This window comes from Trachypithecus francoisi, unplaced genomic scaffold (assembly GCF_009764315.1).
Source record: "Trachypithecus francoisi isolate TF-2019V2 unplaced genomic scaffold, Tfra_2.0 Lachesis_group6, whole genome shotgun sequence".
Lineage (NCBI taxonomy): Eukaryota > Metazoa > Chordata > Mammalia > Primates > Cercopithecidae > Trachypithecus > Trachypithecus francoisi.
In genome coordinates this window covers 10,991,383-11,015,533 of record NW_022681471.1, presented here as the reverse complement: position 1 = coordinate 11,015,533, position 24,151 = coordinate 10,991,383, and the positions used below count along the sequence as shown (strand labels likewise).

Sequence of the window (24,151 nt, the reverse complement as noted above, 5' to 3'; positions counted from 1 at the left end):
AGAGTCCGCATTGCCAAGACAATACTAAGTCAAAAGAGCAAAGCTGGAGGCATCACACTACCTGACTTCAAACTATACTACAAGGCTACAGTAACCAAAACAGCATGGTACTGGTACCAAAACAGAGAGATAGACCAATGGAACAGAACAGAGCCCTCAGAAATAATATCACACATCTACAACCATCTGATCTTTGACAAACCTGACAAAAACAAGAAATGGGGAAAGGATTCCCTAGTTAATAAATGGTGCTGGGAAAACTGGCTAGCCATAAGTAGAAAGCTGAAACTGGATCCTTTCCTTACACCTTATACAAAAATTAATTCAAGGTGGATTAAAGACTTAAATGTTAGACCTAAAACCATAAAAACCCTAGAAGAAAACCTAGGCAATACCATTCAGGACATAGGCACGGGCAAGGACTTCATGTCTAAAACACCAAAAGCAACGGCAACAAAAGCCAAAATTGACAAATGGAATGTAATTAAACTAAAGAGCTTCTGCACAACAAAAGAAACTACCATCAGAGTGAACAGGCAACCTACAGAATGGGAGAAAAGTTTTGCAATCTACTCATCTGACAAAGGGCTAATATCCAGAACCTACAAAGAACTCAAACAAATTTACAAAAAAAAAAAAACACAAAAAACAAAAATACAAAACAACCCCATCGAAAAGTGGGCAAAGGATATGAACAGGCACTTCTTAAAAGAAGACATTTACGCAGCCAACTGACACATGAAAAAATGCTCATCATCACTGGCCATCAGAGAAATGCAAATCAAAACCACAATGAGATACCATCTCACACCAGTTAGAATGGCAATCATTAAAAAGTCAGGAAACAACAGGTGTTGGAGAGGATGTGGAGAAATAGGAACACTTTTACAGTGTTGGTGGGATTGTAAACTAGTTCACCCATTGTGGAAGACTGTGTGGCAATTCCTCAAGGATCTAGAACTAGGAATACCATTTGACCCCGCCATCCCATTACTGGGTTTATACGTAAAGGATTATAAATCATGCTGCTATAAAGACACATGCACACGTATGTTTATTGTGGCACTAGTCACAATAACAAAGACTTGAAACCAACCCAAATTCCCATCAGTGACAGACTGGATTAAGAAAATGTGGCACATATACAGCATGGAATATTATGCAGCCATAAAAAAGGATGAGTTCGTGTCCTTTGTAGGGACATGGATGCAGCTGGAAACCATCATTCTCAGCAAACTATCGCAAGAACAGAAAACCAAACACTGCATGTTCTCACTCCTAGGTGGGAACTGAACAATGAGATCACTTGAACACAGGAAGGGGAACATCACACACCGGGTCCTATTGTGGGGAGCAGGTAGGGAGGAGGGATAGCATTAGGAGGTATACCTAATGTAAATGATGAGTTAATGGGTGCAGCACACCAACATGGCATATGTATACATATGTAACAAACCTGCACGTTGTGCACATGTACCCTAGAACATAAAGTATAATAAAAAAAGAAAGAAAATAGCCAAGATCAGAGCAGAACTAAATGAAATTGAAACAAACAAAAAAAATACAAAAGATAAATGAAACAAAAACTGGTTCTTTGAAATGATAATTAAAATAATAGAATATTAGCAAGATTAACCAAGAAAAGAGAAAATCCAAATAAGCTCTATTAGAAACAAAATAGGAGATATTACAACTGACACCACAGCAATACAAAAGATCATTCAAGGCTACTATGAACACCTTTATGCGCAAAAACTAGAAAACCCAGAGGAAATGGATAAATTCCTGGAAAGATACAATCCTCCTAGTTTAAATTAGGAAGAATTGGATACCCTGAGCAGTCCAATAGCAAGCAGTGAGGTTGAAATGTTAATAACAAAATTACCAACAAAAATGTCCAGGACCAGACGGATTCACAGCAGAATTATACTAGACATTCAAAGAAGAATTGATACCAACACTGCTGACACTATTCCATAAGATAGAGAAAGAGAGACCCTTCCCTAAATAATTCTATGAAGCCAGTACCACCCTAATACCAAAACCAAGGAAGGATATAACCAAGAAAGAAAACTACAGACCAATATCTCTGATGAAGATAGATGCTAAAATCCTTGACAAAATACTAGCTAACTGAATCCAACAACATATCGAAAGGATAATCCATCATGATCAAGTGGGTTTCATACCAAGGATGCAGGGATAGTTTAACGTATGCAAGTCAATAAATGTGATACACCACATTAACAGAATTAAACACAAAAATCACAAGATCATCTCAATAGATGCAGAAAAAGCATTCCACAAAATCCAACATCCCTTTATGATTAAAATTATCAGCAAAATCGGCATATAAGGGACATATCTCAATGTAGTAAAAGTCATTTATGACAAACCCATAGCTAACATAATACTGAATGAAGAAAAGTTGAAAGCATTCCCTCTGAGAACTGGAAGAAGACAAGGATGCCTAATCTTACCACTCCTCTTCAACATAGGACTAGAAGTCCTAGCCTAGCCAGAGCAATCAGACAAGAGAAAGAAATAAAAGGCATCAAATCAGTAAAGAGGAAGTCAAACTGTCGCTGTTTAATGATGATGTGATTGTTTACCTAGAAAACCACAAAGACTCTTCCAGAAAGCTCCTAGAACTGACAAAAGAATTCAGCAATGTTTCCAGATACAAAACTAATATACACAAATCAGTAGTTCTTCTCTACACCAACAGCAACCAAGCTGAGAATCAAATCCAGAACTCAACCCCTTTCACAATAGCTACAAATAAAATAAAATAAAATTCTTAGGAATATACCTGAGCAACAACATGAAAGACCTCTACAAGGAAAACTACAAAACACTGCTGAAAGAAATCATTTATGGCACAAACAAATGGAAACATTTTCCATGCTCATGGATGGGTAGAATCAATATTGTGAAAATAACCACACTGCCAAAAGCAATCTACAAATTCAATGCAATTCCCATCAAAATACCACCATAATTCTTCACAGAATTAGAAAAAAAATCCTAAAATTCATATGGAACCAAAAAAGAGCACACACAGTAAAAGCAAGAGTAAGCAAAAAGAACAAATCTGGAGGCATCACATTACCTGATTTCAAGTTATACTATAAGGCTGTAGTCACCAAAACAGCATGGTACTGGTATAAAAATAGGTGCATAGACCAGTGGAACAGAATAGAGAACCCAGAAATAAACCCAAACACTTGCAGCCAACTGATCTTTGACAATGCAAACAAAAACATAAAGTGCGGAAAGGACACCCTTTTCAACAAATGGTGCTGGGATAATTGTCCAGTCACATATAGGAGAATGAAACTGCATCATCATCTCTCACCATACACAAAAATCAACTGAAGATGGATTAAGGGCTTAACTCTAAGGCCTGAAACTATAAAAATTCAGGAAGATAACTTTGGAAAAGCCCTTCTAGACATTGGCTTAGGCAAGAATTTCATGACCAAGACCTCCCAAAAAACTCAATAAAAAAGAAGATAAATTGCTGGAACTTAATTAAACTGAAGAACTTTTGCATGACAAAAGGAACATTGAGTAAAGAGAAACCCACAGAGTGGAAGAAAATCTTCACAATCTATACATCTAACAAAGGACTAATATCCAGAATCCACAAGGAACTCAAACAAATTAGCAAGAAAAAAAAAAACAATCCCATCAAAAAGTGGGCTGAGAACATGAATAGCCAATTCTCAAAAGAAGATATACAAATGGCCAACAAACGTCAACATGCTCAACATCACTAATGATCAGCAAAATGCAAATCAAGAGCCCAATGCGATACCACCTTACTCCTGCAAGAATCACCATAATTTTAAAAATCAAAAAACAATAGATGTTGTCATGGATGCAATAGACAGGGAACACTTCTATGCTGCTGGTGGGAATGTAAACTGGTACAGCCACTATGGAAAACATTGTAGAAATTCCTTAAGTAGAACTACCATTAGGAAAAGAAGTCATTATACAAAAAAGCTACTTGCACATGCATGTTTATAGTGGTACAGTCCGCAATTGAAAAATGTGGAACCAACCCAAAAGCCCATCATCAATGAGTGGATAAAGAAACTAATGTAGATGATGGAATATTTCTCAGCCATAAAAAGGAATGAATTAATGGCATTCACGTGACCTGGATTAGATTGGAGACTATTATTCTCAGTGAAGTAACTCAGGAATGGAAAACCAAGAATCGTATGTTCTCACTCATAAGTGTGAGCTAAGCTGTGAGGATGCAAAGGCATAAGAATGACATGATGGACTTTGGAGACTTGGGGGAAAAGGGTAGGAAGGGGGTAAGGGATAAAAGACCCTAATTTGGGTGCAGCTTATACTGCTCGGGTCATGGGTGCACCAAAATTTCATAAATTACCACTAAAGAACTTACTCATGTAACCAAACACCACCTGTTCGCCAATAACCTATGAAAATAAAAAATTTCAATAAAAAATAAAAATTAAAATGAACTGTACATATAAACACTGTTTTCTAGTTCTGTACAACCACTTTACCTGTATACTGGAATTGAAGAGTTAAATGGATGGCAGATGGTAAGAGCCATGTTTCTCACCATTGGAGTAAATGTTACAGCAAAGCAAGGCTAGAGTAATCCTTGCCGTAATGAATTAGAGGTAGGAACACCAATATAACTAATGTTCAGTTTAATATAGATGCAGATAGTTACATATATTAATATTTATAGATATGTGTGTATACATGAATTAATACACACATGCACATGCACATATAGACAGTGGAGAAACCTGAGAAATACCATCTCAGTCAGGTGACCAAGATGAGTACCAATGGTGATAAATCATGTTGCTCAAATGTACTCTTGATATGGTTTGATAAGAATAGCACTTCATCTCTCATCTTCCTCCTCAAACTCCATAATCCCAGTCTCATTATGGAAAAACATCAGAAAAATCCAAGTTTAGTGTCATCCTACGAAATACCTGACCAGTAATCCTCAAAACTTTCAAAACAAGCAAAGTTTGAGAAATTGAGATAGCCAAAAGGTGCGTAAGGAGACCTGATGACTAACAGCATCGTGGCATCCAAATGGGATTCTGGAGCAGTAAAAAAACATTAGGTCATATTGATTTGTTATTAGTGGCAAATGTACTACACTAACATATGACATTAATAGGAGAAACCAGATGTGAAGTATATGGGAATATTCGTTATTATTTTCACATTTTTCATGTAAATTTGAAATTATTCTAAAATTAGTTTTTTAAAAAATACATTGTTAAGATAATTTAAAGGAAACAAGTCACAGACTTGGAGAAAATGTATGTGCATACCATATCTGATTAAAATACTAATTTTCTGAATGAAGAAATCTTAAAACACCAAAATAATTCCATAAATGCATACAATTATGATTTGTTAATCAAAAAATTTTTAATAAATAATTGTTTTAAAAAACTTAAATCCCCAGCTACTTGGGAGGTTGAGGCAGGAGAATGGCATGAACCCGGGAGGCAGAGGTTGCAGTGAGCCAAGATCATGCCACTGCACTCCAGCCTGGTCACAGAGTGACACTCCGTCTCAACACAAAAACAAAAACAACAACAACAACAAACTTCAATCCTAAAAAACACAGCAAAATGAAAAAAAACATATGAATTTAAAAATGTGCAAAAGATTTGAACAGACTTTTTGCCAAAGAGGGCATACAGATTGCAAAAATTCATTTGAAAAAATGTTCGATATCATTTGTCCTTAGGGGAAAATGCAGACAAAAGCCACAGTACAATTCCGCTATACACTTATTAGAGTAGCTAAAATACAAAATCTGAAATTTCCAAATGTTGGACAGTATGTGGAGCAACAGGAACTCTTATTCATTGCTCCAGAGAATAAAAAATGATACGGCCACTTAAGAAGACTGTTTCTTATAAAGACAGACTTACCATAAATGGAAACAATCTTATACTTAGGTTTTCCCCAAGTGAATTGAAAACTTACATTCACAGCAACCTTTACATTAATATTTATAGGAACTTTATTCATAATTGCCAAAGAAGATGTGCTTCAAGAGGTAAATGGACAAATAAACCTTGTTACATCCATACAATGGAATACCATTTAGCGATAAAAAGAACTAGCTATTATTGCATATAACATGCATGGATCTTAAATGCATTTTGTTAAGTGAAGAAGCCAGATTCAAAGACTAAATATTTTATGATTCTACTCATATGACATCCAGGAAAAGGCAGTGATATAGATACAAATAGCAAATTAGTAGTTGCCAGTAGTTTAGGAAGTGAAGGAAGTGGCTGAATACAAAGGGGCTGCACAGAGGAATTTTAGACTTATGGAACTGTTCTATTATGATAGTTGAGTGGTAAATATATGACTGTATGCATTTGTTAAAATCCATACATCTGTGCATCATAAAGAGTTAACTTTGATGTATGAAAACTTAAGTAATTCAATCAGCCATTGTATATTTAAAAGAATCACTGACTGCTGAGAGAGGAATGAATTTTACAGGGGTAAAGAGGAAGGAGAGACACCAGTGTGGAAGCCTTTACCATAGTCTAGGTGAGAAATGATGTTAGCTTCACCCACAGAGGTAGTAATGGGGATCCAAGCAAGGAGAGTCTCAGAAACTGGCACGGGTAAGAAGAGGCTAAGGAGATGTGACAATGGAAAGCAGTGTGGTACACTGGAGGCCATAAAAGGAAACTAGTTAAAATTAGGGAGGATTATGAATAAACTATAAGTTTTTGTTAATAATGATGTATCAATATTGATATATTAGTTGTAACAAATGTACCATAATAATGTAATCTGTTAATAGGAGAAACTGGGTGTGGGGCATATAGGAACTTGGCACCATCTGTGCCATTTTTCTGCATGATTCCACTCACATGATGTATATAAAGTAGCAGAAGTCACAAAAACAGAAAGTAGAATGGTTGTTGCCAAGGGATATAAGGACAGAGAAATGCGAAGATGTTGTTCAATGGGCATAAAGTTTTGGTCATGCCAGATGAAAAAGTTACAGAGATTTTTTGTACAACATTGAGCAATTACTTAACATGTTAAAAATTGTTAAGATGATAAATTTATGTGTTTTTAATCACAGTGAAAGAAAAGCTGCACTAGAATACAAGGCCAGAGGTATTGATATCGTTTAACAAGTTAAGAGTGATGAATATTGAAAGGAAAGAGAACATATTTGGTAACAATACAATCTACCCAGAAAATCAATAATTAGGCATGGGGGAAATTCAAATACTTAAGAGACTTCCAAAAGATGTGTATAGAATTCACTATAGCAAAATCAAGAGTGTTGCCCCACAAAATCAATAACTAATTAGAACATGTAATAGAAAATATCCCACTTACAACAGCAGCAAAATCCAGAAATTATCTAAGAAGCTTGACAAAATTGTTTAAGATCTTTATGCAGGCACCTAGAAGTTTCCTGATAGATTCAGTAAAAATAAAAGTCCCAAATAGAAAGATCAATATACCATATTTGTCGATGGAAAACAGAGTATTGTAAATATGTCAATAGTCCTTAAATTATTTAAAGATTTGGTGCCTTATCTATATTTGCCAAGATGATAAGCTTGGGCTACTATCTTCCTGGGAAACAGCCCCGGGAAATTATAGAAGAGAGAATGACAAACAAAGGAATTAAACTTGCTAACTATATTGTATTAGTTTCTCAGGGCTGCCATAACAAATTGCCACATACTAGGTGGCTCAAAGCAACAGAAATTTACTCTCTCATAATTCTGTTCATCAGAATCTGAAATCAGTATCACTGGGCTAAAATCATGATGTCAGGAGGACTCACTTTCTTCATGCTCCAGGGGAGGATATGTTTCTTGCCTTTCCAGCTTTTGATGGCTGCCACTATTTCTTGGCTTATGGCCTCATCACTCTAATTTCTGCCACCATCTTCATGATGCTTTCTCTGAGTAGTGAGAAATGTCTCTGCCTCTCATTTATTAGGACACTTGTGATGTATTTTGGGTCTACCTGGATAATCCAAGTTAATGTCCTCAGCAGAAGATCCTTAATTTAATTACATCTGCATAGACCTTTTTTCAAATGAGGTAACATTTTTATTTTCAAAATTGGGACCTTATAGCTTTCAGAAGCCATTTTCTAGAATACCATAGTCTATTATCTAGCACCCAGAGATTCACATCCATCCCACATGCTATATACATTCACACTATCCCAGCATCTGAAAAAGTCTCAATCTGTTACAGCATCAACTCAAGTCTAAAATCTCATCTAGATAACTTTAGCTCAAAAGTCCCAATCTGAATCATCTAAATATGGTATAGGCATGATCCATTCTGGGGCATATTTTCATCTCTATCTCTGAACCTGTGTAACAAAAAAACAAGTTAGCTGTTCCCAAAATACAATGGTGGAACTGGCATAGTATAACATTATAAACATTCACATTTCTAAAGAAGATGGGAGAAAAAAAAGAGACCACATTCCAAATCTTTTAAAAATCCAGCAGGACAAATTCCATCACATTTAAAATCCTGTGAATAATCCTCTCATGATTCAAGACTTTAATCACTGGGTCAAAGTCTTTGCTTCCAGAGTTATCCATTTTTTTTCTTGAAAGTTAGTACATGTGTCCAGCCTGGGAGACAGAGTGAGACTCCGTCTCAAAAAAAAAAAAAAAAAAAAAAAAGAAAAGTTAGTACATGTGTACTGATGAGTAGTTCTAAAACTCTGTTTTCCACCCTTAAAATTTTAAAAGTTCCATAGCCTTCCTTCATTCGTATTGTCTTTGTCCCTTTCAGTCCTATCTGGAACTATTTCTAAAGATATGCCTTCTCAAAAACTTTGTGGGCCTCCCATGTATGTCACAGGGATTCACTCCATTTTAAAAGATAGTCCTCCCAAGACATACCTGGAAAATCTCAACTCTATTCCTGGCTTCTAATGGTTGAGTGTATTCATGAGTTGCATACATAATTTCTTCAGCATTGGCCTTCTCTGCAGAGCATACTTTCCTAACAATAATATAATTCAGCAATTTTTGAAACCTGGTAAGTTGAGAATTTCCCAAATCAAGAGCTGGTTCAAATTTGCTTAATAGTTCTTGCCTCAATTTATCTCTCTCCTGTCACACTTCACTATAAGCAGCAAGGAGAACCTAGGGAGAATTCATTCCTTGCCTCTTCCACTTTCTGGTGGCTGCATCGGACCCCATCACTCCAATCTTCCTGGACAGTATCTTCCAATCTCTCTGGTCCATCTTCACTTCGTCTTCTCCTCTGTGTGTGTCAAATATCCCTCTGCCTCCCTCTCAAGAATGCCAGTGATTGTATTTAGGTCTCACCCATGTAATTCAAATAATCTTCTTATGACAAGATCGTTAATCACACTTGCAAATACCCCTTTCAAATAAGGCAACATTTACAGGTTCAAGAGACTAGAATCTGATCTCTTGAGAGGCTCACCACAAATAACACCAATATCTAAACAACATGAGAAATGCTGGGAGTGGCTAAGGATTGTGTTGAATCAGTATTTGTGTTTGGAATGAGAGTAAAGGGAGGTGGCTGTGAATTTGGGGAAAGTCTGTAACCTTCAATAGATACTAGATGGCAGAATAGATACGCTATGGTCTGAATGTGTCCCTCCAAAATTCATACATTGAACCGTAATCACCAATATGACAGTGTTAAGAGGTGGGGACTTTAGGAGTTGAACAGGCAATGAAGATCCCACCCTCCTGGATGGTGTTAATGCTATCAACTGAAAAAAAAGAATCACAAGATCTATACATTTAGAAAAGGAGATTCTATTTCTTATAAAAGATTAGAACCTGCAAGGTGGCCATCCCACAGACTGGCAAGCATAGGCACTGGTAAAAACCAGAGACAGGCACTTAGAAGGAGGAGGGGTTAGGGTAGAAGCTTATGCTGAATGGATTAGCTAAACATACATATTCAATAGGTTATAGGAGTAGTTATGAATATTTATGAAGATGGTTCTGACATGTATATTGAACACACACACGTGTTACATATGACTCTTGTTCACCTTAGGGTAAATACTTCACATTTAAATGTATACAACTGCAAACTAGCCGGAACAACTTCACTGTGAATAGAATGTTATTGAAATCAGTTCTTGTCCAGTCAGAGCTCTAGTTGGAGGAATGGCTGGTGGAATAGGGGAGTCAGGTTAGTCCGTGCCTGTGAGCTGGATGAGCTGTTATTGTTTCAATATTGCTTGTCTTGAGGCCAGTGCTTGCTCAGCTGGTAGAGAAAGAGAAAAACCTTGTGGCAGTTAGAACATAAATTATTCTTTAAGTGTAATGGGTGCATGACTTAACCATTGCCTGGCACAGCCATTAGTCTTATTTATAATTTGGTATCTTATTGCCACTGAGAGTTGGTGCTGTCAGTCGCATGATCTCCATTTTAACATTAATGCTGGTCAGTGGTTGTGCATAAACTACAGAAGGGATATAATGAGACATGTCCAACTTCCTGTTTCCATCATGCCCAGGAACTCAGTTCTTAAGATTTCTCTGGGGTCCCCTCGGCCAAGAGAAGTCCATTCAGTCTGTTGGGGAGGGGGATTTAAGATTTTATTTTTAATTTACAGTGCCTTTACAAAAGCACATGAGAGAGAGTTCAGCCCCATTTGCCCTTCATCTCTTCTGCAATGTGATTACACTGCTTTCATCCCTTTTTGCTCTTTTTGCCCTTCTGCTTTCCATCATGGGAAGATGCAGCAACAAAGCTCCATTTGGAAGCAGAGACTAGGACCTCACTAGACAACAAACCTGCCAGTGCCTTGATTTTAGACTTCTGAGGCTTCAGAACTGTGAGAAATAAACCTTTATTATTTAAAAATCACTCAGTGTCAGATGTTTTGTTATAGTAGCAGGAAAGAACAAAGACAAGGTAGCAGGAAAGATTTTAAACTTTGGTCTCTGCTTCACCACATAACTCTGAGGCAGTCCCTCCAAACACAAGTGCCATTAGCCATGGGCTAGTATCAGGACAGAAGGAAAACTGGAATTGACTGAAGCAGTATGACTTGAGTCTATACTGACAACCACCTGAAACCACTTTACAGGAGGAGAACTATTCTTTTAAAAATTTATTATTTTAACAGTGTATAAAAATGGAGTATGAATAAAATAGCAACTATCATAGTAAATCACACATTGGGTAAGTATTCTTTCGTGTGTGTGTGTGTGTGTGTGTATTCTACACACACACTTTGTAGAGATGTAAAATACATTTCATTCCAAATATGAGAGTTAAAAAACTAAAAATCATTGCATCGAATAATGTAATGTTAACTTCAAAAGAGCAGGACCTTTCAAGATGATGAAAAGATAAGCCACAAACTGGGAGAAAATATTTGCAACCGACATATCTGAAAAAGGACTGTTACCCAAAATATACAAAGAATTCTTTAAAACTCAACATTAAAAAACAAAAACCTGATTTTAAAATGGGTCAAAGACCTGAACTGATACCTCACCAAAGAAGCTACAAGATGGCAAATAAGCATATGAAAAGATGCTCCACATCAGACATCATCAGGGAAATTCAAATTAAAGCAACAAAAATAGAGCACTACACACCTATTAAAATGGCAAAAATTCAGAAAACTAACAACAGCAAATGCTGGCAAGGATGTGGAGCAACAGGAAATTCATCATTGCTGGGGGAAAAGCAAAGGGTACAGGAATTGGAGGAAAGTTTGGCAGTTTTTTGAAAAATTAAACATACCCTTACCCTACAATCCAGCAACTGCACTCCTTGATGTTTACCCAAAAGGATTGAAGACTTACGCCCACACAAAAACCTGCAAGCAAATATTTACTGCAGCTTTATTCATAATTGCCAAAATTTGGAAGTAACAAAGATGTCATTCAAAAACTGTGGCCCATTCAGGCAATAGAATATTATTCAGTCCTAAAAGGAAATGAATTATCAAGCCATGAAAACAACATAGAAGGAACTTAAATGCATAGTACTAAGTAGCAGAAGCCAAATTGAAAAGACTTCTATTGTATGATTCTAACTATATGACATTCTGGAAAAGGCAAAACTATGGAAACAGTATAAAGATCAGTGATTGCCAGAGGTTGGGAGAAGTGAGGGATAAACAGGTGAAACACAGAGGATTTTCAGGACCGTGAAACTATGCTGTATGATACAACAATGGTGGATACATGTCATTATTCTTCTGTTCAAACCTGTACAATATCCAGCACCAATACTGAACTGTAATGCATACTGTGGGTTTGGATGATATGATGTGTCAATGTAGGTCATCACCTGTAACAAATGTCCCACTGTAGTACAGAGATGTTGATAATAGGAGAGACTATGCACTTGTAGGGCAAAGCGTATATGGCAGTGGTCCCCAACTTTTGGCACCAAGGACCAGTTTCGTGGAAGACAATTTTTCCACAAACAGAAGTGGAGAGGATGGTTTCGGGATGAAGCTGTTCCACTTCAGATTGTCAGGCATTAATTAGTTAGATTCTCATAAAGGCATGCAACCTAGATCCTCACATGTGTAGTTCACAACAGGGTTCACACTCCTATGAAAATCTAATGCCACCACTGGTCTGGCAGCGGGCAGAGCTCAGGCAATAATGCTTGCCTGCTGCTCATCTCCTGCTGTGCTGCCCTGTTCCTAACAGGCCACAGACTGGTGCTGGTCTGCGCACCGGGAGTTGGGAACCCCTGGTATATGGGACATCTATATACCTTCATCTCAATGTTGTTGTGAACCTGAAACTGCTCTAAAACAATAAAGTCTTTTTAAAACATGAATTGGCCACAAAATGTCATAAAGTGTAGCAGATTAAAGTACGTTTTTGAAGTCTTAAAAAGAAAGAGCATGGCCTTCCAAAATCAGGCTCGTCAGCCTCTTCCATGTAGAAAATAAATATTTTAGAACAAAAGGCTTTGAAAGTCTAAATCTGCCTGGTGAAGTGACCCCAGAAAAAAGGTGTGTTCTTCTGTAACAGATCACTTCGTATTGTGTGTGCTGCGCTCTCCCTTCCAGCTTCTAGCCTGGGAGCTGAAAACATCCTCTGTAAGAGTTACAGGTGTATAAATGCTCAGAGCTGAAAGGGTGTGGGTTCTCTCATGGAACGTTTAATCCAGGAGCCAGGACCTAAAACAACAGGGACGACCCAGCTCCCTGTCACTTCTGTCAGCCCTGGGATGCTGCAGACAGGGTTCCCGGATGTGGTGTATCTGAGCATCCATCTTTGGAGTCTGAGGTAGGTGAAGCTTTAATTGAGGGGTGTAGACTCAGGTCAGCAGGAGGAGTCGTCCTAGCAGTGTCAGACATCAAGAATGAAGAGTGGAGTTTGCTGTGGGATGGGGAGGAGGTACAGCCACCTCAGAACATGAGGTCCTTGGTTTGAGGTAAATGGACTCCAGTCTGCAGAGGGAGGAGGCCAACTCAGTGTCAGAAGTCTAGGTGATGATACTGAGGAAGGCTAAGCAGAATCCACACCAGAGAAGAGTCTAGGGTACAGGACCGTCCTGCATTTTCTGTTAGCCTTGGAAAGCCTTGGGGAATGATGGCCCTCAACCTGATTTCCACCCTGAGAGGGGAGCAGTTTCAGGGAAGTGAGGGTCTTGGTCTGAGGGGGTAAGACTCAGGTTAGCAAAGGTAGGAGTTCCAGGCCCTTCAAGGTGAGGACCTTATTGGGGGCTGAGTTACCCTCCCACCCTCAGTAGGGACCCCACCAAAATGTGAATTTGTTGTGAGCCTTTGGAGGTCCCTGACTGTCAGGAAGAGGCAGGCGCCAATCCTCACTTTCTCTACAGTTCTGTGAAGGATGTCTCAGGTAGACTGGGGAAAAGGCCCTGTGAAGACGGGGAATTCAGGTCCTGTAATGAGAAACTATGTATACTTTGAAAAGGATTGATGGTAACCATTAACCTAGAACACAAAGAGAATACCACAGAATCCTATGCTGCCCAGCTCTGGTGGCCCCTTGTACAGGCATGTCGGGCTGAAGCCCCACCAGTTTGGTGGTCTTAGTGAAGTTTGGTGGTCTTAGTGAAGTAAAGGCATCAATGAGGGGTGTGGCCTCTGGTGTACAAAAAAAAAACAGGCCTCAGGTATTGCCAAAAATCAAAGTGAGGCCACTGAGCGAGGTCTAAGGGGTTTTTCCACCCCGAGTGGAAGGGGATTTATGTGACCCTGCTCTTGTTGTCAGCCCAGAGAAACCTCAGGCAGAGTGCCCAGATGTGGCGTAACTTTTTTTTTTTTTTTGAGACGGAGTCTGGCTCTGTCACCCAGCCTGGTGTGCACTGGTGCGATTTCAGCGCACTGCAACCTCTGCCTCCTGGGTTCAAGCGATTCTCCTGCCTTAGCCTCCCGAGTAGCTGGGACTACAGGCATGTGCCACCACGCCTGACTAATTTTTGTATTTTTAGTAGAGACAGTATTTCGGCATGTTGGCCAGACTGGTCTTGAAGTCCTGACCTCAGCGTCCCAAAGTGCTAGGATTACAGGCATGAGCCACCTTGCCCCTCCAATGCGGTATATTTCTTTCTTCTTCTTCTTCTTTTTTAAATCATACTTTAAGTTCTAGGGTACATGTGCACAACGAGCAGGTTTGTTACATATGTATGCATGTGCCATGTTGGTTTGCTGCACCCATTAACATGTCATTTACATTAGGTATTTCTCCTAATGCTATCCCTCCCCCTCTCTCCCACCCCACAACAGGCCCCGAGGTGTGATGTTACCCACCCTGTGTCCACGTGTTCTCATTGTTCAATTCCCACCTATGAGTGAGAACATGTGGTGTTTGGTTTTCTGTCCTTGTGATAGTTTGCTCAGAATAATGGTTTCCAGCTGCATCCATGTGCCTGCAAAGGACATGAACTCATCCTTTATTATGGCTGCATAGTATTCCGTGGAGCTTATATGCCACATTTTCTTTATCCAGTCTATCACTGATGGGCATTTGGTTGGTTCCAAGTCTTTGCTATTGTGAACAGTGCCACAATAAACATACGTGTGCATGTGTCTTTAGAGTAGAAGGATTTATAATCCTTTAGGTATATACCCAGTAATGGATGACTGGGTCAAATAGTATTTCTAGTTCTCTTCCACAGTGTTGAACTAGTTTACAGACCCCCAACAGTGTAAAAGTGTTCCTATTTCTCCACAACCTCTCCAGCACCTGTTGTTTCCTGACTTTTTAATGATTGCCATTCTAACTGGTGTGAGATGGTATCTCATTTGGTTTTGATTTGCATTTCTCTAATGGCCAGTGATGATGAGCATTTTTTCATGTGTTGTTGGCTGCATAAATGTCCTCTTTTGAGAGTGTCTGTTCATATCCTTCCCCACTTTTTTTTATTGGATAGTTTTATTATTATTATTATTATACTTTAAGTTCTAGGGTACATGTGCACAACGTGCCGGTTTGTTACATACGTATACATGTGCCATGTTGGTTTGCTGCACCCATTAATTCATCATTTAGGTATTTTGCTTAACACTATACCTCCCCCAGGCCCCCACCCCCAACAGGGCCCAGTGTGTGATGTTCCCCTCCCTGTGTCCATGTGTCCTCAGTGTTCAACTCCCACTTATGAGTGAGAACATGTGGTGTTTGGTTTTCTGTCCTTGTGAAATTTTGCTGAGAATGATGGTTTCCAGCTTCATCCATGTCCCTGCAAAGGACATTAACTCATCCATTTTTATAATTGCATAATATTCCATGGTGTATATGTGCCACATTTTCTTTATCCAGTCTATTATTGATAGACATTTGGGTTGGTTCCAAGTCTTTGCTATTGTGAATAGTGCCACTATAAACATACGTGTGCATGTGCCTTTATAGTAGCATGATTTATAATCCTTTGGGTATATACCCAGTAATGGGATGGCTGGGTCAAATGGTATTTCTAGTTCTCGATCCTTGAGGAATCGCCACATTGTCTTCCACAATGGTTGAACTAGTTTACACTCCCATCAACAGTGTAAAAGCATTCCTATTCCTCCACATCCTTTCCAGCATCTGTTATTTCCTGACTTTTCAATGATCGCCATTGTAACTAGTGTGAGATGGTATCTCATTGTGGTGTATCTTAACTTTCACTTTGGAAGCCTGAGGGAGGGGAAGCTTCCTCTGAGGAGACGGGCTCAACTTAGGCAAGCGGAAGAAAAGTCCCAGACCCTGTCAGGCTTCAAGGTGAGGCCTGGAAGAAGAAGTAAGGGAACCGCTCACCACACTAGAAGGGTCTCCTCCAGCTTCACCTTGCCCCCAGATGTGAATGCCTCCAGGTAGAGTTCTGGGATGTGGTGTGTCTGGCCTTTCATCTTTAGAGTCACACAGAGGAAGGAGGCGTCTTCTGAGAGGACTGAAGTTGGCTTGGCAGAGGGAAGAGTCCCAGGCTCTCCAGGTATTAAGGTGAGGGCCCTGAAGAAAGAGAGAGGAGGTGTCTTACCGCAGAGAGAGGGCGACCCAGCTCCCTGCCCCTTCTGTCTGCCCTGGGATGCTGCAGACAGGGTTCCCGGATGTGGTGTATCTGGGCGTCCATCTTTGGAGTCTGAGGTAGGTGAAGCTTTAATTGAGGGGTGTAGACTCAGGTCAGCAGAAGGAGTCGTCCTAGACAGTGTCAGACATCAAGGTGAGGACTCTTACGGAGGGCTGACCGGACCTCCCATCAGACAAAACGGAGCCTGTAGAAACTCATTCCTGCTGTCAGCCCTGGGAGGCTCCAGTCAAGCAGACACACCTTCCCCTATCTTCTGCACTTCCTTGTTGGAGAGATAGGAACCTTCACTTGAGGGCTGCATCCTCAGTTCAGCAGAAGGGAGGCAATGCAAATCCTGTCGGGAGTAAATAGGATGACTTTGGGGAGGACTCAGGGGACTCCACTTCAGAACCCAGCAGGATCTCCACAAAAATTCACCCTAATCCTCGCTGTCAGCCTGAAAACCCCAGGAAATACTCTCTGGCTGAGCGTCCTCTTTTACATGCGTCATACACAGATTGGGTGTTTTAGGGGGATGAGAGCCTTGGTCTGAAGGGCGAAGCCTCTTCTCATCGTGGGGAGGAGTCGCAGGCCCTGCTAGGCATAAAGGCAAGGACCCTTATGTAGGGCCGAGAGGACCTCCCACCCAAGATAGAGAGGGTACCACAGAAACACCCTCTTCTCTGAAAGGCTCAGGCTTGGCTCTTAGGCAGAGGTGCCCCCCCCCACTCATCCCCGTCATTTCCTTGTCTGGCCCATCTGGAAGATGCACCTTAGCATAAGGGAAGCATCCTCTAGTCAGCAAAAAAGAATGGGTTGCAAGTCTTGTTGGGAGTAAAAATACCCCCAACTCTGAACCCAAAGGGAGCCGCACAGATACGTGCCCTGACCCTGCTATGAGCCCTGGTAGAATTTATTCAGGCCTGTTACGCTGAGGCCCCAACTCATTTCCTTCTGGGTGGTCTTAGTTAAGGGCCTTAGACGGGGTGCAGCTTCAGGTCAACAGAGGGAGGAGTGCCAGCCCTGCCAGGATTCAAGGTGAGAACTCAGAGAATCGACTGATGAGACCTCCAACTGTAAGTAGAGGGACTCGAACCATGTCCTGCTCCTGCAGCCAGCCCTGGGATACCCTGAGTAAGGCTGTTAGGCGTAGTCACCTCCCTCCAACCTTCCACTTCCCTCACTTGCTTGTCTGGCATGTCTGGCTGTGGAAGCCCTGGCCTGAGAGAGTTATCCTCAGGACAGCAGAAGGAAAGCAACGCAAGCCCTGCCATGACTAAATATGAGTCCCTTTGGGAGAATTGAGGGCAAATCTTACTCCAGACAAAGGAAGTTTCCATCAAAACCTGCCCCACACCTATTGTCAGCCCTGGTAGCCCCTAAGCAGGTCTGTCTGTAAGTCTCCCCTCATTTTCCACTGACCTGAGAGTCTCACAGAGGAGAAGGCCTTTGTCTGGGATGGTCAAATTCAGGTCACCAGAGGGAAGAGTCCCAGGCCCTGCTGGGCACGGAGGTGAGGACCCTGAAGGATAACTGAGTGTGTCGACCACCCAAGGACATATTAAGTCCAGCCCCTGCTATCAGCCCTAGGAGTTCCTGGGCAGGGACGGCTGTATGTGGTACTTCTTCACTTTTGTCTCATTGGTCTCAGGGAAGTGAGGGCCTTAGTCTAAGGGGGCAACCTGCACATCAGTAGAGGAAGCTACATCTAGTCAGCCCAGGAAGGAGAACTAGGTCTACCAAGAGTCCAAGTGAGGATCCTGTATGAGGATTGAGGGGACTCCCTTCCACCTTCAGAGAGTTGAGGCACCTGCCCTACACTGTTCCTCCCCTGGGAGGCCCTGGAGCATGGTGTCCAGATGTGCTGTGCCCTCACTCCCATCAGCTGGACTCAGTTCAGCAGAGGGAGGAATTTTCAGGCCCTTCCGGGAATCAATCTGAGGATGGAGGGGACTTGACAAAAACAGATGGGCCCAGCCCTTCCTGCCCTGGTGTTAGCCATGGTAGGACCTAGGAGCAGTGGGAGATCCACTCCAAAGCTGTGAAGACCTCAGAGTCTGGCCCTACCCTACCTATCAGCCCTGAAGGGCCCCCCTGAACTCCTCCAGATCCAGGAACTGAAAGTGAAGGCCTTGATATGAGGCATGTGTCCTCAGCTCACAGAGAAGAGCAGATCCAGTCAATGCCAGGAGTCATGATGAAGTGCAGGACGGGAGACCTGTGGGGCCCTAGAGCACTAAAGGAGGACCTGTTAAGACAGTATTATCAGAATGACAAGGTTAAGTTTTTCACACTCTTCCTCTCCCTCTGTCCAGTTGACTTCATCAGCCATCTCCTGCCCATACTCCTGCAGGCTGCCCCCGAAACAAGTCATGATGCCTCACAGGCAAAAGAGTCAGCACTGCAAGCTTGAGCAAGGGCTTCAGGTCCCAAAGACGCACAGGGCCTTGTGGGTGTGCAGGTTCCTGAAGCTGAGAAGGTGAATCACACAGCCTCCTCGTCTTCCTCTACTCTGATCCAGGGCACCTTGGAGAAGGTGTCTGCTTCTCAAACACCTGGTACTCCCCAGAGTTCTCAGAAGTCTGCTTCTCCTGCACTACTATCAAAGCCACTCCATGGAGTCAATCTGATGGGAGTTCCAGAAGCCAGGAAAAGAAGGATCCAGGTGCCTCCCAGGCCCTGCCAGAGCCCGAGTCCTTGCTTGGTAGCATGCTGGAGAAGGTGGATGAGTTGGTGAAATTCCTGAGTGTCAAGTATACAACAAAACAGCCCATCACAGAAGCAGAAATGCTGAAGAGTGTCATCAAAGAGCAAAAGGATCACTTCCCTCTGATCTTTATGCAAGCCCATGAATGCATGGAGATTGTCTTTGGCATTGACATAAAGGAAGTGGACCCCATCAGCCAGTCCTATGTGCTCCTCAAATCACTAGACCTCACCTACGATGGGAGGCTGAACGATGACCAGGGAATGCCCAAGACCAGCCTCCTGATTCTTATCTTTGGTGTGATCTTCATGGACGCCCACTGTGCCTCTGAAGAGAAGATCTGGGAGGTGCTGAATATTATTGGGGTGTGTGCTGGGTGGAAGGATTTCATCTATGGGGAGCCCAGGAAGCTCATCACCAGAGATTTGGTGCAGGAAAAATACCTGGAGTGCTGTCAGGTACCCAACAGTGATCCTCCAAGATATGAATTCGGGTGGAGCCCAGAGCTCATGCTGAAACCACAAGATGAAAGTCCTGGAGTTTTTCTCCAGAGTCAGTGGGAATGATGCCAGCTCCTTTCCACTCCTGTATGAGAAAGCTTTTAAGAGATGAGGAAGGGAAAGCTCAGGCTATAATTGCCACCATGGGTGGCACTACTGTCATGGCCAGCGCACATCCCCGGGCCAAGTCCAGCAGCTTCTCTTGCCCTGAGTGAAGTCTCAGGCAGATTCTTCACTCTATGTTTGAAAAGGGAAGTCGAGGTTTTAAGTAAGTAGTAAAGGGCTGATTGTAGATTTTTATCTTTTCGTTTGTTTATTTGTTTTTGCTTTTTGGTATTTTTCAAATGTTTCTCTTAAAAGGCTTATTAGCTTCCCAATGTAGATTCATGAATGACATTGATCACACATTTATTACTGCTTATCAGGTTTAAGAATAAAAGTTTTTCTATTATATAAACCAAAGGGGGGAAGCTTCTGTCTTATTTTGTGATCTGGAATAAGATAACATGGTGTTGGAATAGGAATTTTCTCAGAAATGTGTAAGAGCCTACCAATAAAATTAATGAGATCAATAAATACAGGAAAAACATAGAAGATGGTTAATTGTAGGATTTATGTACGCCTTTTAGTCTGCGGTTTTGTATTAAAGATTCATACCTGAATTATTTGGCTTATTCAACAATGTATGAGAAATTAAATCTTATTAAATATGAGCCCCAGTTCACTGGCTCATTTATTCCCCAAACATAATTGAGCATCTGCTCTTTGTAAGGCACTGTGTTAGTAGTGGGGATTCCGGGTTAAGCGAGGAAGTTGACGAGATGTTCTTTCAGACCTAAAGAACAAGCACAAAGAAGGAGTGAGGAAGTGGGACTCCAGATTAAAAGGTCAAGAATAAATGCTTGAGCCAAGGAAGTCTGGAGCTTTGGAAAAGTGCAAACTCCTTCTGTGGGAGTTCATTTTAAGTGAAGCTGGATGGTGGCAGGGGCCAGGCACTCAATGTGTTTTATAAGTGAGATAAAAGCGTGGAATGGAAAAACTGCTCCTAGCAGTTCCTTTTGGATAGGGGACAAAGCAGAGAGGAATATCCACCTGGGGCAAGGTATAGAATGCGGCCTGCACTTGTCCCAGTGTAGTCAAACAGAGTGCATGAACTAAGTGTTCATACACATCATCTGCAAGGGTTTCCTGAGAAATAGGGTGATACCCCCTCAAAGTGCTGCCCAGAAGCCTCTAGACTGGCATTCATTTCCCTGGTGTAGGACAGCCAGAGCCCACTCTATTAAAAAGGCATTTAATTAAATGATCTTGACTGTAATTTGGCCAGTTCTAAGCAAGGGCTAGATTTTGAGTGGGAGTGAAATGAATGAAAATAGCTATTTGCAGGGAAGAGAAGTTGGGAGGGTTGGAAAGAGTTATTCCTTGACTCAAAACTTCTAGGATCCTTGAGTTGCATCCAGCTGGTGAACACTTAACTACATCCAAATCAAACAATGTGTCTATCTGTCGTGCGGGTCCGTGTGAAGAGACCACCAAACAGGCTTTGCGTGAGCAATAAAGCTTTTTAATCACCTGGGTGCGGGCGGGCTGAGTCCGAAAAGAGTCAGCGAAGGGAGATAAGGGTGGGGCCGTGTTATAGGATTTGGGTAGGTAAAGGAAAATTACAGTCAAAGCGGGGTTGTTCTCTGGCAGGCAGGAGTGGGGGTCACAGGGTGCTCAGTGGGGAGCTTTTTGAGCCAGGATGAGCCAAGAAAAGGAATTTCACAAGATAATGTCATCGCTTAAGGCAAGGACCGGCCATTTCACTTCTTTTTGTGGTGGAATGTCATCAGTGAAGGCGAGGCAGGGCATTTGCACCTCTTTGTGATTCTTCAGTGACTTCAGGCCAGCTGGGTGTATACGTGCAGGTCACAGGGCATGCAATGGCTTGACCTGGCTCAGAGGCCTGACACTATCCATAGGAAAAATTTACTGAGTTTTATTTATAAAGTAGCATTTCTGACCCATTTGGCGTGTTATGTCCTAGTGTGCTGCATATTCTCTGAAATATCCTTGATCTCTCTCTCTCTCCCCCACCTTCCCAACACACACTCCCAGAGAATATGGTACATATGGAGGGTTTGGGGTTAAAATCATACTGGAAACAACTGCCATTCATGAAAGATCCAATACATGCAAGTGACTGTGCCAGGTGCTTTACTCACATTACATACATTCCAACACTTCTATAAGACAGGGCTTCTACAAGACCTTACATATGAAGAAACTGAGGCTCATAGTGCTTGAGAATTTCCCCAGATCATGTAACTAGTAAGTGACAGGACTGGGACTTGACCTCTGTCCTGAATTCATCTAGGCCCACACTGCCCCCCTCGTCGTAGCCTGAGGCAGGCCTTCTGCCTCTTGGTTCATATCTGTTCTCATTAATCCATAATGTCTTTCAGGAAACAAAAAGAACCTTATGGCTAAGGTACTAAAAAGCAGGCCTAAAGAAGGAAGATGGAATGAGAAACACAATCTGGGAATAGTCTGTGGGCTTTATGAACCTAGGGTCCTCCTGCCTGAGCCCTGTGGTCCTTGAGAGCTAATTCTGCCCAGGCGCTCACATTTTTGTCCTGTCGCAGCACTTCCCTGCATTATGGTACCCTTCCTCTGGTGTTGACCCATGTGCCCTCCTGTCCAAACCTGGACCCTGGACTGCTTACCAGATCATCACAGCCTCCTCCTCTGAGGGCTGTGCCCTGCTCCAGGTGGAATAACCCCAAATCACCTGCCCTTCCCCTGACACAGAGCATTCCTTCTCTCTGCAGCTGTTCCCTGAACTGTTGCATCCCTCATTCTGGAACCCCACTGATAGCAACAGCCCTTTCTAATGTTAAAAGCCCACTTTGGAGGATGTTTTGATGCCTGGTCATTCCCCCTGGGCCTCTTCGACACATACTCAAATTGTCTTGCAAATGGCTTGGTGAGTAGAGTTTGATTTGCGCATAATATGCTGTTTCTTGGGATATAATCCTAAAGTTAGAGAAAGAGATCTTTTAATCATCCTGGTATTTGCGATAAGAATTTAATAAAGTGTGTTATTTGAAGCAGGCTGCTGAACGCATTGACAGATGAATGGTAATACTTTGATGGTTGAAAAACCAAAGCCTCCCTTATAAGCAGTAGGCAAAGAAAGACCATATAAATTGGTTGATAAGCAAACGTCTACAAAAGGCTGATTTCCTAAAATCCTAGATTTCTCCTAGGAGGTGAACAATAATTCCCTGATAGACATGCTAGCTCTGATGAAAAAGAAAATAAAGGTTCATCATCATTCTACTTGCTCTTGTCTGTGTTTCTGCCTCCACAGGAAAATCCTGTTTTGTAGTTCACTTAGTGGTACCTGTACAGGTGTTCCAAAGTGTTCAGTCCTGTGGAGGGTAGCAGAGGCTCATAAGTTAAGATTTTGATCATGCATCAAATAGAAGGAAAAAGTTCTTGGTCTACTAAAATTATGGAAGTTATTCCAAAGATCAGTGCAGAACTCCCTGCAAAGATTTCTAGGATTCTTTGAAAATTGGATGTGATCCTGTATTTGAAAGCACTTAAGAAACGTGGTGAATTTCAAGATGAATTTAGTTTTCTAGGAAACTCCCCCAAGAAATGAAGAGTGTTGTAATAAAAGTTATGATAGTTGCTTTTTATTGAGTACCTATTATGTGACAGCAAGAACCAGTGTGCCATTTCCATGCTTCCTCTCCCTTGAGCAGCAAACATGGTGGCCTGAGTTCAGATGGTGGAGCCTCAACAGGGAAGCAGCCTGGATCCCTGGGTGGCCTGACAGAGGAAGTCCCTGCCAACCTACATCAGAATTTATGCACACAAAAAGGAAATTTTGTTGTGTTAAGCCATTCAAGTGTCAAGTTTTATCTGTTGCATCAGCTAGCAGTTACTTAACTGATAAAAGCACATTTTTATTTTTATATATACGTTCATATAATAAATTTTATTTAAATATAAAAGTATTATATTTAAACTTATTTATACTTACTTATATTTATACTTGTCTATGTAAATATTTGAATAAGTCTTGAGGAACTCCTAGGCTTATGAAATATTTTCATTATAATAGTAACTGGGCAAGTATACTTATTGCAAAAAAATTTTAAAATACAGATCAATCAAAATTCTTGCCTTTAAAAAGTTCCCCCAAAATTCAGGCACCTTTTTGGGGATAATCACAATTAACAATTTGATGTGTATTATTTTAAGTTGAATCTAGGTTTTTTTATAGATTAATATAGTAGAAAATATACTGTGAGTTTCTGGTAGACTAGCTGAGGCTTTATTTTGGAAAAACAATTGAATTGCTTTTTAGTTAGGCGGCATGAGCAATATCAGGTACCCGAGGCAGTAAACTCCCC

The 24,151-nt window shown here is 41.3% G+C and overlaps 1 pseudogene; it reads left to right on the top strand.

Moving 5' to 3' along the window:
• The first annotated feature begins 18,913 nt into the window (after positions 1-18,913).
• On the top strand, positions 18,914-19,960 carry LOC117078109 (annotated as a pseudogene).
• The last annotated feature ends 4,191 nt before the right edge of the window (positions 19,961-24,151 follow it).